The sequence below is a fragment of the Equus asinus genome, chromosome 5, assembly GCF_041296235.1.
Source record: "Equus asinus isolate D_3611 breed Donkey chromosome 5, EquAss-T2T_v2, whole genome shotgun sequence".
Taxonomy (NCBI): Eukaryota; Metazoa; Chordata; class Mammalia; order Perissodactyla; family Equidae; genus Equus; species Equus asinus.
The window spans coordinates 46,787,918-46,800,849 of record NC_091794.1 but is presented as its reverse complement, the minus strand read 5'-3'; the positions used below and the strand labels follow the sequence as shown (position 1 = coordinate 46,800,849).

The window sequence follows — 12,932 nt, the reverse complement described above, 5'->3', positions numbered from 1 at the left end:
GACAAGCTGGTAGGAGGTGGGTAGGTGTAAACACTGTGGTCTAGTTTGTCACACCCGTCACAAAAGCCGACACTGATTAGCCATGATGAGTTTTTAAAAATCACCTATCCAGCGGCAGAAGATGTGGGCGCAGCCAGCCAGAAGAGGCCAAGGGCAGTGGCGCTGCATTGACACTACTCCCACAAAACGGGCTACAAGCGACGCTTCAATTCAGAGATTACTCTGCCTCTAGCTGCTGGAGACAGAAAATAGGGGGGAATCTGATGGCGAGAGATCTCCCAAGGGAAAAAAACTGAAGAGGCACAGTAAAAGGCTGTTGCCTCCAACTCCTTACTCTCAGTTACCAAGACGAAAACGCCTGGAAAGGGAGCACAGGGACGCCGGGAATAGAGAAACTCATTACGTCCGAGGCCTCGCGGCTCCGCGGCCGTGCCTTTTCACTCACACGCTCCTCCAAGTGGTTTGGTGAACGTCACACGTGACGCCCGGAGCCCTTAACCCCTCCTGCCGCCGCGGGCGCTGTGGGCGCCGTGGGCGCCGCGGGCGCTGCGGGCGGAGGAGGCTCGGTCGCCGTGGGGGGAGGGAGGGAGGAGGGCGGAACTTGTAAAGGGAGGGACGGGACCACCACCAGCATCACGTCTGACACTGCTGGACCCGCGCCCCCGAAGCCCAACCCTACCGCCATCTCCGTTCCAGCCCCGGGGAGGGGGCTTGCAGAGGAGGGGATGCTGGGCAATATACCCGGCGAGGAGGAGGTGGCAGGGGAGGGAATCGTGGCTCTGAGCGGGCAGGACAGGGTCTGGAGGATGAGTCTAGCTTGATTCGGACTCCTGCACCCGGCCACGCTACGGAGAGAGGGGATAGAGGGAGAGGAGGTTGTGCTGTGTGTGTGCGCGCGTGTGTGTGCGCGTGTCTACAGGTAGCAGCGGCGGCGGCGGGGACCGGAGCAGGGGACGTATCTGCAGCCACCTCCCCTCCTGTGATTTTTCGGAGGCGATTGCTCACTTGGCTGACGGATCTGTACCCTCAAGAGATCTTCTCATCCTCTCCATTTCCACACATCTTAGGCGTCTTCCAGTTTCAAGTGTGTGTTTTGGGTATTTTATTTTATTTTTAATTTTTTTTTCTTCTCCCTCTAAATCTTCTCGGGAATTCTGCATATTGAAGCAGGTGGCTCCTGGTACGAAATCTTTGGATACATTTGGCTTGCCAAGTTTTTCTCTTCCCCATCCCCTCCCGCTTTCAGAGGCGTCTGTGGTGCTTTTCTTTTCGGATTTATATGCAGAAAACGTATATATGTTTATATACTGACCGCGTAATATATAAATACATATACGCGTGCCCAAGCGCTTGGTTTTCTTCTCTCTTCCCGACAAAGCGGAATGTTTTGGAGCCGATGGATAACGAGAACAGTATTAACAGTCTTTTGAGCCTGTTTTTTAAAAAGGGGAGGGAGCGTGAAGAATTGTTTAACATTCGGCCATCGTTTGGCTGCACACTAAACATCACGAAGTATTTATGGTTGCAGCTCAGGTGCAAACGGGGCTTAGCAAGAAAGGTAAGGGAGCTTCCTGCGTCCGCCGAGCTCCAGCGTTGATCGTAATCCTGGGGATCGCCGAGAACTTCCTGCTCCCTGCCTCTCCCTCTCCTTCCCCACCTTCCAGCAACCCTGCCCTGCTCTCTCCTCCTTACCCTTAACCCTTTTCCAGTGCCGATGGGGTGTGTGTTGGGGGTGGGGGGAGTGGAGGTGCAATCGTGTTAGTTTAAATGCTTCCCTTTTTCACGCCCAGCCGGGTAACTGTTTCCCAGTCCCCTTTTAGCTGTTTTAGGAAATACGTTTTGTCTTTTTGAAAAATAATGCTACCTAGACAGCTGTTTGAAACAGCTCTTGGTCAAGCCCTTACAGCTATCTTCTGACGAAAATAAAAGCAATAAAAAATAATGAACTTTAATGAACTGGTGGTTTCTTCAGCACTGGGGTTCATGGAACCTCCCCAACGCTTGTTTTCATTTAAAAACAAACCAGGACCTCAGTGGAGGAAATTCAGCTTCCGTTTCTGCATAAAGCCAATTCCTTTTACTTGGAGGGTCATTTACCAGAGTTGCACGAGACAGAGCTGAGTCTAGTGTAGGAGAAAACTACACGACTCTTAATTCCTTTTTAAATCCACCCTTTACAACAGGACCAGTCCCTGTTTAACTCTCCATTCAGGGGAGGCGTTTTCAGACTCGACCTTTTTGGGGAGAGGTGGGAACTTGCCTTTATTTTCTCTTCTCGCTCTCCAACCTCCTTCCTCCTCCGCTCACCATCTCTCGCCCAGGCAGTTTGTAAATTGCCCGTTTGCCCACCCCTCCTGGTGGGTGTTCCTTGCTCTTCTCCACTCCTGCCCCCTCCGTCCTCTCTTCATTGGCGCTTTCAGAGCAGATGCGTCTTCTCTTTCCTTGGGCTCCCTCTCCCGCCTCCCCCCGCCCCGCCCCGCCCCCCGCGCTCCCCACCTGCCCCGCTCTCCTCGCTCCTCCTCCCCGCCTCCCCGCGGCGTCTTGACCCTTCAATCCCGAGTCCCGGCCTGCGGGCGGGGGGCGTCGTGTCCGCGCGCCGACTCCCGGGCGGCCGGCGCCGAGCGCGCGGAGCCGGCGTGAGCAGAGCCCGTAGGAAAGGCGAGCCGGAGTCGGGAATCGGAGGCCGGGAGAGCCCGTCCGAGCCGGAGAGACCCGGAGAAAAGGGAGAAAGCGAGTGTGAGGCGCGCTCGCCGCCCGAGCTCGGGCGGACGCGTGCAGTCTCCTCCATCGCCTTAGAGCGGCGCCCCAGTCACTGCAGCTTTCCAACCTAGAGCTGTGCCCAGGGATCACAGAGACCAAGAGCCGAGAAAGCGGCACAGAGGTACCAAAAAATAAGGAAAGGATTACGAGAGAGCGGGGAGGGTTTCCTGGCGAAATACGGAGGCTGAGCAGATGGAGGAGCAATGCTGCCTCCAGAAGAAAACCCTTGCCTGACGCCGGGCGGAGCGCAGAGGAGCTGCCTTCAGCCTCCTGCTCTCCCCAGGCCCTCAGGCTGGTTCAGGGGGGTGGCTCTGGCTCTTAGTTTGACAGGGATAAGAAAGTTGCTCTTCCCCACAACATTTCCTGCAAAGTGGTTTTCAGATCTGCGTGGCTCCAGTCAAGATGTCACTCCTTAGATCCCCCGCGATGAGCAGCTAATAGATTATGCATTATTGGGCATTAAACTCCCCTGGGAAGAGAAGGGAGTCCAAACATTTAAAACGGTCTCCACTGGCTCCTGACCGTCCAGCACAATGCTTTGTGAGTAGAAATGAAAAACCACCTGCAGTGAATTTAAAATGCTTTAGGTTGAAATTTTGAATTAGGAAGAATTTATTCCAGAGGAGGTCGTTAGTGTATTAGAGAGATGAGGCAAACTGTCTAGTATTTGATTATTTGTGATTATTCTAAATCATGAGCAGTTGGCTTCCACAAAGGTATTATACCATTTCTTTTTTCTTTGCCAGGCCCAGAGTGATACATGTAGAACTTAGGAAACATGAATTTAGATGGCTAACCCTGTGTCTATTACTCTGCATTTTTATTGATACTTAATATACTCATTTTTCTTCTTTTCATACTGAAACTACAGCAGGCTATTTTTGCTTAAATAGTCATGCTGTACATGAAAATTACAAGATTGCAATGTATTTCTCAAAAATTAATTATAAATAGGATCATAGATATAAAAATATCACTAAGAAAAGATGTGGGTACATGCGTTTGAGTGTAAAACCTATAAAATATCTCGGCATTTCAATCAGCTCTTGCAACCTAGCAGAACACCAGCTTGTTGAAACGAGCTCAGAAGCAAGGACCATGCACATATTTAAAAATTAAATCTTAAATACACAAACGTTAAGTTTACTGTGCCCTTGGCAGAGAGTGAATGTGAGTTTACCTCCACTGCTGAGGGATTGACAGAGAAAGTGGAAGTTAATCGTCACTCAGGCCTTCTGATTACATGGTTTGATTAAAATAAGTAAGTGTTTCTGTAAGCTTGGCTATTCTACAGTTAGTCTTTCCAATCCTCTTAATATAAGCAGAAATTGAGAGAGTCAGTCTTTCAGCGGACTGTGCTGGAGTTCCTGCAGTGTGGGCTTGAGAAAAGCCCTCTCTAGCTCCCCTCCTTTCTGTAGTCTCGCTCCTTCCACCCCCAAAGTACTTTCTGTCAATCTTACATTTATTCCCTCAGTGGGATTTCATTTTGTGAAATTTTCCTTTTACATTTAGGTATAACGTATTTTCAAATATCAGTGCCTGAATTCTTTTGAAGTTGATGGTGGAGTGTCCACTCACAGAAGGTGGGCTGAGAACTGCGTTAGCGGCAGCTAGAGTGAAGGCTTGACGACTCTTTGCATGGCTGGATGACTTCTCTGACTTTCTGTGGTCTCTTCCAACCCTGAGCTCCTCATATTTTATTCCCACTTGTATTATGTCCACATGGTCATCCAGTGGCAGGAGCTACCTCTTCCTTCAAAGGTCCTTAAATTTATTATTTATGATTTTTTACAGGATAGTTAAATAGCTGAACCTAGAGAATACAGATATAAATCTAAGCTCTCTGAGTATTTTCTTTTAAAGTTTCCACATAAATTTTAATGTTATTAACAACTTTTTGTGGGACAATATTAATACAGTTAGGTATGATTGATAAATACCTCTCTGGGTTTCCATGTGTTGAAACAAATAGATATTAACATTTTTTAGCAAAGCAGAGTAATAGTTTATTTCTAGCATTCCTTTTTTAAATTTTTACTCAGAGGAATTATTTAATGAATTACTTAACAAATACTAATTTGCAGTTGTTTCGTTTTTTTTAAAGGTATGCAATCTTCCTCTTTTTTTTTTCTCCCCAAAGCCCCAGTACATAGTTGTATATCCTGGTTGTGTATCCTTCTAGTTCTTCTATGAAGGATGCCACCACAGCATGGTTTGATGAGTGGTGTGTAGGTCTGCACCCAGGATCCGAACCAGCAAACCACGGGCCACCGAAGTGGAGCATGCGAACTTAACCACTATGCCACTGGACCAGCCCCGAATTTGTAGTTTTTATAAGCAAAGCACAATTGGAATTAACAGTAAGATTTGAAACCACAACAGTTCAACAATACACTTTTGCCACATTTTAAAATATTTCAAAGTGAAGTTTGATGTCTGTTTCCAACTTATTAGATTGTCAATAGGATGATATGATTCCTATTATATTTTAATTATTTGTAAATGGAATCACTCAAGTCCAGTTCACCAAACTTATTTTTTTTCTAAACAGCAAAGTTCTGGTCTGTGGATCTCTTATTAACAAAGGCCAAATAGTTTCTTATAGTTTGTATGCTAATGTCCAGAATGCTGACGCATTCAACTCTTCACAATTTACTCGTCTACTTTCTCTTTTAGATTAAAACACTTTCCGCCTGGAACTCCTCCCCAGTTTATTCTTTATCCCATTCAAAGGGCTCTTACTATTTTCCCCAATACTACATGCCATTTTAGGCTTCTTTGCTTTGCTTATGCGAGTATTTCTTCATGGACTGCTTTCCACCCTCCCCGACTCCCCCCAAACTTCTTGCCCCAATTGTGGGACATTTTGTTTCCTTACAGTGGTCTTTCCTCCCCCACCCTGCTTCCTTCCTGTACCCTTACTCTGAGCTCCCACAACGTGTTATTCAGACCAGGAGTAGCCCACCTTTCACACTTCCCGGTAGTTGACTCCCTCACTGCATAGTAAGTTTCCAGAAGTCCAAAACCCTACTTGATTCATCATTTCATTCAGAATGCTTAACCCCATGTCTGAACCTTAAGTAGGCCATAAATGAATAATAAATCTATTATTTAGAAGTACATTTGGGTATGAGGCAACAGAAAACTTGGCTAACAGTGGATTAAGCAAATAAGGGTTTGTGTATCTCACAGAATAAAAACTCTGGAGAAGACAGTGCTTAAACCTTTAATCAAGGAATCAGATGTCTATCATCTTGGTACTTTTCTTTGCATTGTCATAGATCGCTGTTGTGCCTCCAGCATCATGTCTGCTTCCTAGGTGCAAAGAAAGATGAAAAAGAGTTATCTAGGTCAGGATTTCTCAACTTTGGCACTTTTGTCATTTTGGGCCAGATAAGTCTTTATCTTTGTTGTAGGGTGTGTCCTATGCATTGTAGAATGTTCAGTAGCATCCCTGGCCTCTACCAACTAAATACCAGTAGCACAGCCCACCCACCCATCCAGTTATGACAACCAGGAGTATTCCAGACATTACCAGATGTCAATTAGAGGTAAAATCATCCTGAGTTGAAACAATTGCTCTAGAGTCAGAAGAAAGGAAATTGCCTTTTTCTGCACAGTGTAGTAGTGGTGGGGATCTGTTTGGTTCTTGCTTCATAAATGTTAGAGGATTCTTTATGAGATTGTTAAAAAGAAAATAGAAGAAGAAGAAGGAGAATAAGGGGCAAACAACCCTCCCCCTTGAGCGTTTTTTTCTTTCTTTGTGACGTGGACATTCTCCCTGTAGATTTCCATTCTCACATCCCTGCCAGTACTGTGTCAGATGGCCTCCTCTACGCGTCTGAGAGGTTGGGAAATACATTCTTAGTGTGGCGTACCACTACCTCGGATAAAATCAGAATCTGAGAATAAAGAAGAAGAGGAAATGGATTTGTGGTTGGAAATTAGAAGTGTTTTCCACTGTGACAGAATAAATGAATATGTAAAATTCACCTAAATACTTTAGAAAGGAGAAAATGTAAAGAAAAAATAAACAGCTGTAAAAGAGGGTTGATACAATTTTTTCACCTAAATATTGAGGAAATAACTGTGATAATCCCACTGGATGGGATTTTACATGGAGAGTAGCTGGGCAGACTGGAGGATCTTGCTCTTCCTAACATTTTTTTTTTTGTCAGACAGCATCTCCTCCAGTCTGTTGAATAAAGCAATAAAGTTTCCTGTTCATACTTACAAATTAGATAGTGATCAATCATAAGAAATGTTGTCAAAGGAGATAAAAATGTAGAGTTGTTGTTTTAATACTCCTTTCTAATGCTTGTGTTGAGAAAGATAGTACATGCTAGTGATGACGTTAAGTAAAATAATGGTTTCTTGCACAGATGTGTTAATATGGGCTATAGCAACTTTAAATTAGGTTGCTCAATTATTTTCCTCAGTGTGGTAAAAAAAATACTACTCGATATCATTATTGGGAAGAAATCTACGTTACAAAGATATATTAATATTGCTGTGATGATGAGGGATCTTGTCTGATTGATTACAATGTTTCTTTTTTCATCTTACCCTTGTCTTTCTTTCTATGAGTTTGTTGAATGCCAGTTTTTGCTCAGTTCTGTGTAGAAAGTAGAAATATAAAATATAGTGTCTATTGAGGGATTTTTGACTGCAAGTAACAGAATACCCAATTAAAGGCCTAAAGAGTAAAGACTTTCATTATCTTGCAGACCAAGGATTCTGGAGGTTTGCTGGTCCAGGGTTAGCTAACTCAGCAGCTCAAGGATGTGAGGGCTCTGGGATAGCTTTGCAATAATTCTCTTGTCTCCCTCTCTTGGAAAGAAGATAAACAATATGGCTACCACAGAGGCAAACATTGCCTCTTCAAACAGTCCTACTCAAAGCAAAAAGAAGAGGAAAGTCTTCTCACCAAAATGAGCAGAAAAGTTTTCCAGAAGCTATCAGCAGACTTCCCTTTTTGCCTGATTGACAAACATGATGGCACATCCCGCTCCTGAACTAATCACTAGCAGAGATGCATTACATGATTGGTTTTGATCCATCATGGTGCTTCTCCTGGGGCTGGAGGAGATGTCTGTGGACATGGCAATGTCACACTTAAACAAAATCAGAGTTCTTGTTAACTGGGAGGAACAAGGCAATAGCTGTAACCTAAGGTACCTAATAGGGTGTACATAAAAATCGTGCCCTGTCCTTCTCACATTTCTTATATTAATGGAATGCCTATGTTAGAATTAAATGCATACACACACACACAGGAGTGAAATGGGCTTTGACTCAGGGGACATAGACTGTATACATATCAGGCTGAATGCTTCTGATGTAGAGTGATTGCTTTTATGATGTTTCAGAGATTTTTTTTAATACTACCTGCAGAATCAGAAAAGGCAGAAATGGGCCCTGGAAGGAATTACCGTCACTAAAATATGCTACATTACATGTCTAAATCCAAAACCCTACCTTTTAAACTTATACCTACATCATATAACATAATCATAGTTAAACCAGAGCATGTCCTTCTTACTAAATAGATAATCTGTGTTTGTCACATGATCTTACAATCATAATTCAGGAATAATGAGAGAAATGACTGAACCCTTTTGCCAATTACTCTCTTCCAGGAGGACTTGTTATCATTTATGCCCAAATTAAAATTGCCACTCTGCTTTTCATAACTGTTTACTTGGAGGAGTTAGGGGAGGGGTCTAATTTTCAGCTCACATGCCAGCGAGCATCTCTCTCATTGGACATTACGTGTCTTTTTTTAAAAACAAGGAAAGCTTTATTTTCATTCTTTTGTCTGACTTCACAGAAGTACAGAGTCAATTTTGTGTTCAATTGAAAAAGGAGTCCTTAACCATCTCCTTTTACCCTGCTTCGTTATTTGAATCCATTTTTTAACGTAAACTTTGCTTCAAGATTTTATTGTACTTGGGCTTTTTATCATAAGCTGCTTCACATTATTTTGGAAGGGGAAGAATGTGTCTCTACATGTATATATGCGTGTACAGCCAAATGAATGCTGTCATATGTCACTCAATAAATGTCTTTTTCCTGAATGAATATATGTTGGAAATTAGGCAGTATTGTGTGCAATAAACAGCTGAATTATGCTCCCATCAACACGTGCAGTAGGATTTCAGGGAAAGGAGCTAACAGTGGTGCTTGAGTCATTTTGATGGAGATACACATTTTAGTTTGCAGACAGATGGAAACTAAGTCAGGGAAGGTGGAGAAATTATAAATAAGCTGAACTCATTATATGTATTTTGCTATATGATGGGGTAGCAGTTGTTTTTCAACCTTTTTCTTCTCTAGCTTTAGAATGCCAATAACCTCATTCGTATTCAATAACTTTGTCCCCAATATAAAGGGACAAATAAGCTTTAACACCAAAGTCAATGACATAAAAGAACCATGAGCTAGAAAGAATAGATTTGATATCTCTCTTTGTTTCAAAGCAAATTTTGTGATGGACATTGGCTAACCTCTCGGTTTGCATTTAGCCTTTTATTTTATTTTTTAATTTATTTTATTGAGGTCACATTGGTTTATAACATTATGTAAATTTCAGATGTACATCATTACAGACTTCTTTAGAGACTGCATCATGTTCACCATCAGAAGTCTAGTTTCCATCCGTCACCATAAGCATTTTAGAATGCATCTTTCCATCGCCAGTGCTCTATTTTCAGGCTCCATGCCTGAAGCTGTTTGCACCACAGCAACTACCTCTGATCTGGGCTCCTTGCCTCCAGGGGAACTGATTTTGAATCAAACTTAAAATGGTAATTAGTAACTCCATCTGTGTTTGGGGTCAGAAACAGATGCTTCTCCTTTTCTTTTAATAGAAGGTCTATTTGAACGTGGAAGCATAGTGAAATTGGGTTTAAATAGATCCACATTTTAATGGGCACGCTTGTCTCAAGTGAAAACCACCAGGGGAGTATGTTTTCTGAGCATCTATCTGACCTTCTCTCCTCTGGACCTCGACAATATCTTGTACATCAACAAATCCACTGTGAAATAATTATGGTTCACAGCATTGACTCTAGGTATGGCAAGTTCCTGAAGCCTCTCTCAGGGAATAAAATGTTTAATTATATTTAATACACCATAGTTCATCAAAACTAAGGAACCACTGATTATAGGATGCATACGCTTTAGAAAGAAGAAACACCCCAGATAACTCATTATATAATGCTTCCCTGTCATTAGAATTTTTATTTTATACTTTCATAAAAAGCAACTTTGACTTAGGTGTCGATTTTTATAATACAGCCATGTATCACTCTTGTGCATGTATAAAAAGTATAATGTTAATGAATACAGTGGTTTAAGAATTCAGAAAACTTTTTCCTGTTCAGATTCTCACTCTTCTGAATCATGTTTTTTGGCTTAAAGCCATCCATAGCCATGGTTTTCTGGACAGTAGTCTGTGTGTGTTGATGATGCGCCATTTCTTAACAGTGTGCCATGATTGACTTCAGGATTTCAGTCCAGGCAGCTGATACCTTCTGAAAGGTTTGATACTGGTGTTTTGTTGATCTTACTAGAATGTGACAGTGGAAGATTTTCAGAAAACAACCAAATCTCATGTTCCTTCCTTAAATTGTCATGAAATGTTGGAAGTGGTGTATCTCTGGCCATGACAAGTAGAATACAACCAATTTTCACACACAAGGGCAATGACAGCTGTGCCTTCACTGTTGATTGGCTGTAAGGAATTATAAAATGTACCCTGGTTTCAGAGATGTTAAAGGTGAAAAAAAAAGTATGTCAGAGTTCATGAAATACAGCAACTTTAATGTTACTACATGTCCTTATTTTTTAAACAAGCCAATGCAATAATGATTATTAATTAACCAACTATTTAATTAATCTCTAAGCATTTGGCTAAGAGAGATTACTACATAATTCTAGACAGTATGATTAGAATCTAATTCTATCCCTTTTTATTTTCTACTCACCCTACCAGTTTGCAGTTTATAAAATGTAGCTAGTTTTCCAAATGGATAATGGTAGGATGATAAAAGCACAAGACTAGGAATCAAGAGACCTATGTTTGTAGAGCAGACTCTTCTAATAATTATCTGTGTCACTTTCTGTAATTCACTTCATCTCTCTGGGCCTCCGTTTCCAGGTTTAAAATGTATAATTGGACTAATTGAAATTAAATGTGTCCTTTGGCTCTCAGAACTGTTTTGGGTCAAGATAACCAGTAATAAAGGATGTTCACAATAATATATATTTAAGCTGGTATTATATAAATATGTAATAATAGGTGTTACTTTAAACTGGTAAGCTTAAGATATATAACATATATTGTATAGCCTTAAGATTTATTGCATATTGTATAGCTTTAAGATTTTACAGTTTTTTGGAGGTTTACACACACATATGTGTTATTTAAAACAACTGTAAGCAATGCAGAAGGTTCAACAGAACAGTTAGGATTTAGGACCCTTCTCCTCAAACATGCTGGATGAGAAAGATTACTGAATAAATTAAAGCCAAATAAAGGATGCAAAGGTGGGAAGAGGCAAGGAGACAATGCCTTTTCCATCAAGAACAAAGGAAACTTCCACGAGGAATTAACTATCACTATATATAAATGTTCTGCTTAAAAAGAGTCATCAGTGAAATGCAAGGGAAAATTGGCAGGTAAAAATGAAGTTTCCTTTTTTCCTTTTATCATTACTCAACCACATATCTCTGATTTTAAAAAAAATATGGATAAAAGGAAGAGGAGTCTCGGGTTAGATCAGTCAGATGCTACTATTTATGGATATATCTTGACAATTCTTACTGTGCAGTTCCACAGACAACAGTGTTTCTTCTCTGTATTGTATTTGAAAATTGCCACGGCTCTTAAGTGGTCAGAAAGCTGGGTACTTACTTTCTGATGAATAACAAGCTCTCTGGAGGTGTGCCACTCTCCTTTCTCTCATTGTAGCTGCAGTTACTACAAAGAAAACAGTGTTGCCTCTCATCTACCTATTTTGCCATAAAAGTGAATTGGTTTATAGAGCATGAAGACAACCCTCCCTTTTTTTTTTCGACTAGATATTTTTGAAGCTCTCTTTCAATATAATTAAAGAAGGGAAATGCGTGAAGTGGAGATATAATATTGCTGCAAGTAAGTAGATTTTTATTGAAAAATTAATTAAATTATTTTAATCCTCTACATAAGTCACCTTGCCAATAGGAAAAAATATTCAAGATACTAGTATTTAAGATAGACAATACTATTTAATGGCTTAAAATCTTAGACCATTAAATAGGATGTTGAGGTTATATTCACATTGCAATCACTTTTTTATGACTTAAGGGGGAAATCACAGCTAAGGTATAATTCAGTTTTTTAATTTTCAATAAATATACAGTAGTATTTCCAGCTGAGATGCCGAAAGGGCCATAGTGATGTTTTAGATAATCACAGGCCAACCTGTTCAGTTAGCAGGTGACAAAACTGAGGCCAAGATAAGAAATGACTTGCTTGGTTGATACGCTGATAGATCTTGGACTCAAACATCCCAGTCTTCCTGTAATGCTTTCATGCATCAATTTTACATAGAAGACAGTAATACATATATCAGCACCACATATGATATATATCTGTGATTATAGAATTATTAGTTTAGAAGTACAGGCAATAATTGCCAGAAATTATATAGAAGAGAGTTTTATTTTTAGGAAGGCTTAGTGAAGAAAGTGTTACTTGAAGGAGTTTGAGATATGGATAAATGGCGAAGAGGGGGCAAAGCGTTGCTTGAACAAAAACAGTAAAAATTAGGAAGCGGACAGGTAGTGGAGGGAATTGGTCTTTCTAGAGTTTTTCAAAAGTGAAAAAAAATAAAACAATTCACATTGAGAAATACTATTATGGGAAAGAAAGGAGCTTACTGAAATGATCCATCTCATTCTGTGTTCAGTAGTTTGGCTTAGGACCGCTGCAGATCAGAAATATCAGTTATATATCTATCCTGAGATAAACAGGTCCTCAGAAAAACTGGTTTATATTACTCATATCAAAAGAAATTCATTTCCACCAGGAAACAAATTAAATTATTTAAAATGGAAAATATAATTTTGTAAGCATTTGTCTATTCATAACTGGTTGATACCAAATCAATCTGAGATCTTTTGATTGT

General features: G+C 41.0%; 1 protein-coding gene across 3 annotated transcripts in view; it reads left to right on the top strand.

Annotated features, from left to right (window-relative positions):
* The first annotated feature begins 806 nt into the window (after positions 1-806).
* Positions 807-12,932, top strand: part of NLGN1 (neuroligin 1) — an 841,421-nt gene continuing 829,295 nt past the window's right edge. For 2 of the 3 annotated variants that reach the window (XM_070509427.1, XM_070509424.1), the window contains exon 1: positions 2,569-2,881. The gene's annotated coding sequence lies outside the window, so the exon portion shown is untranslated. Of the gene's footprint in view, positions 1,559-2,568; positions 2,882-12,932 lie in introns of those variants that run through there. The other variant, XM_070509425.1, reaches the window with a different exon arrangement.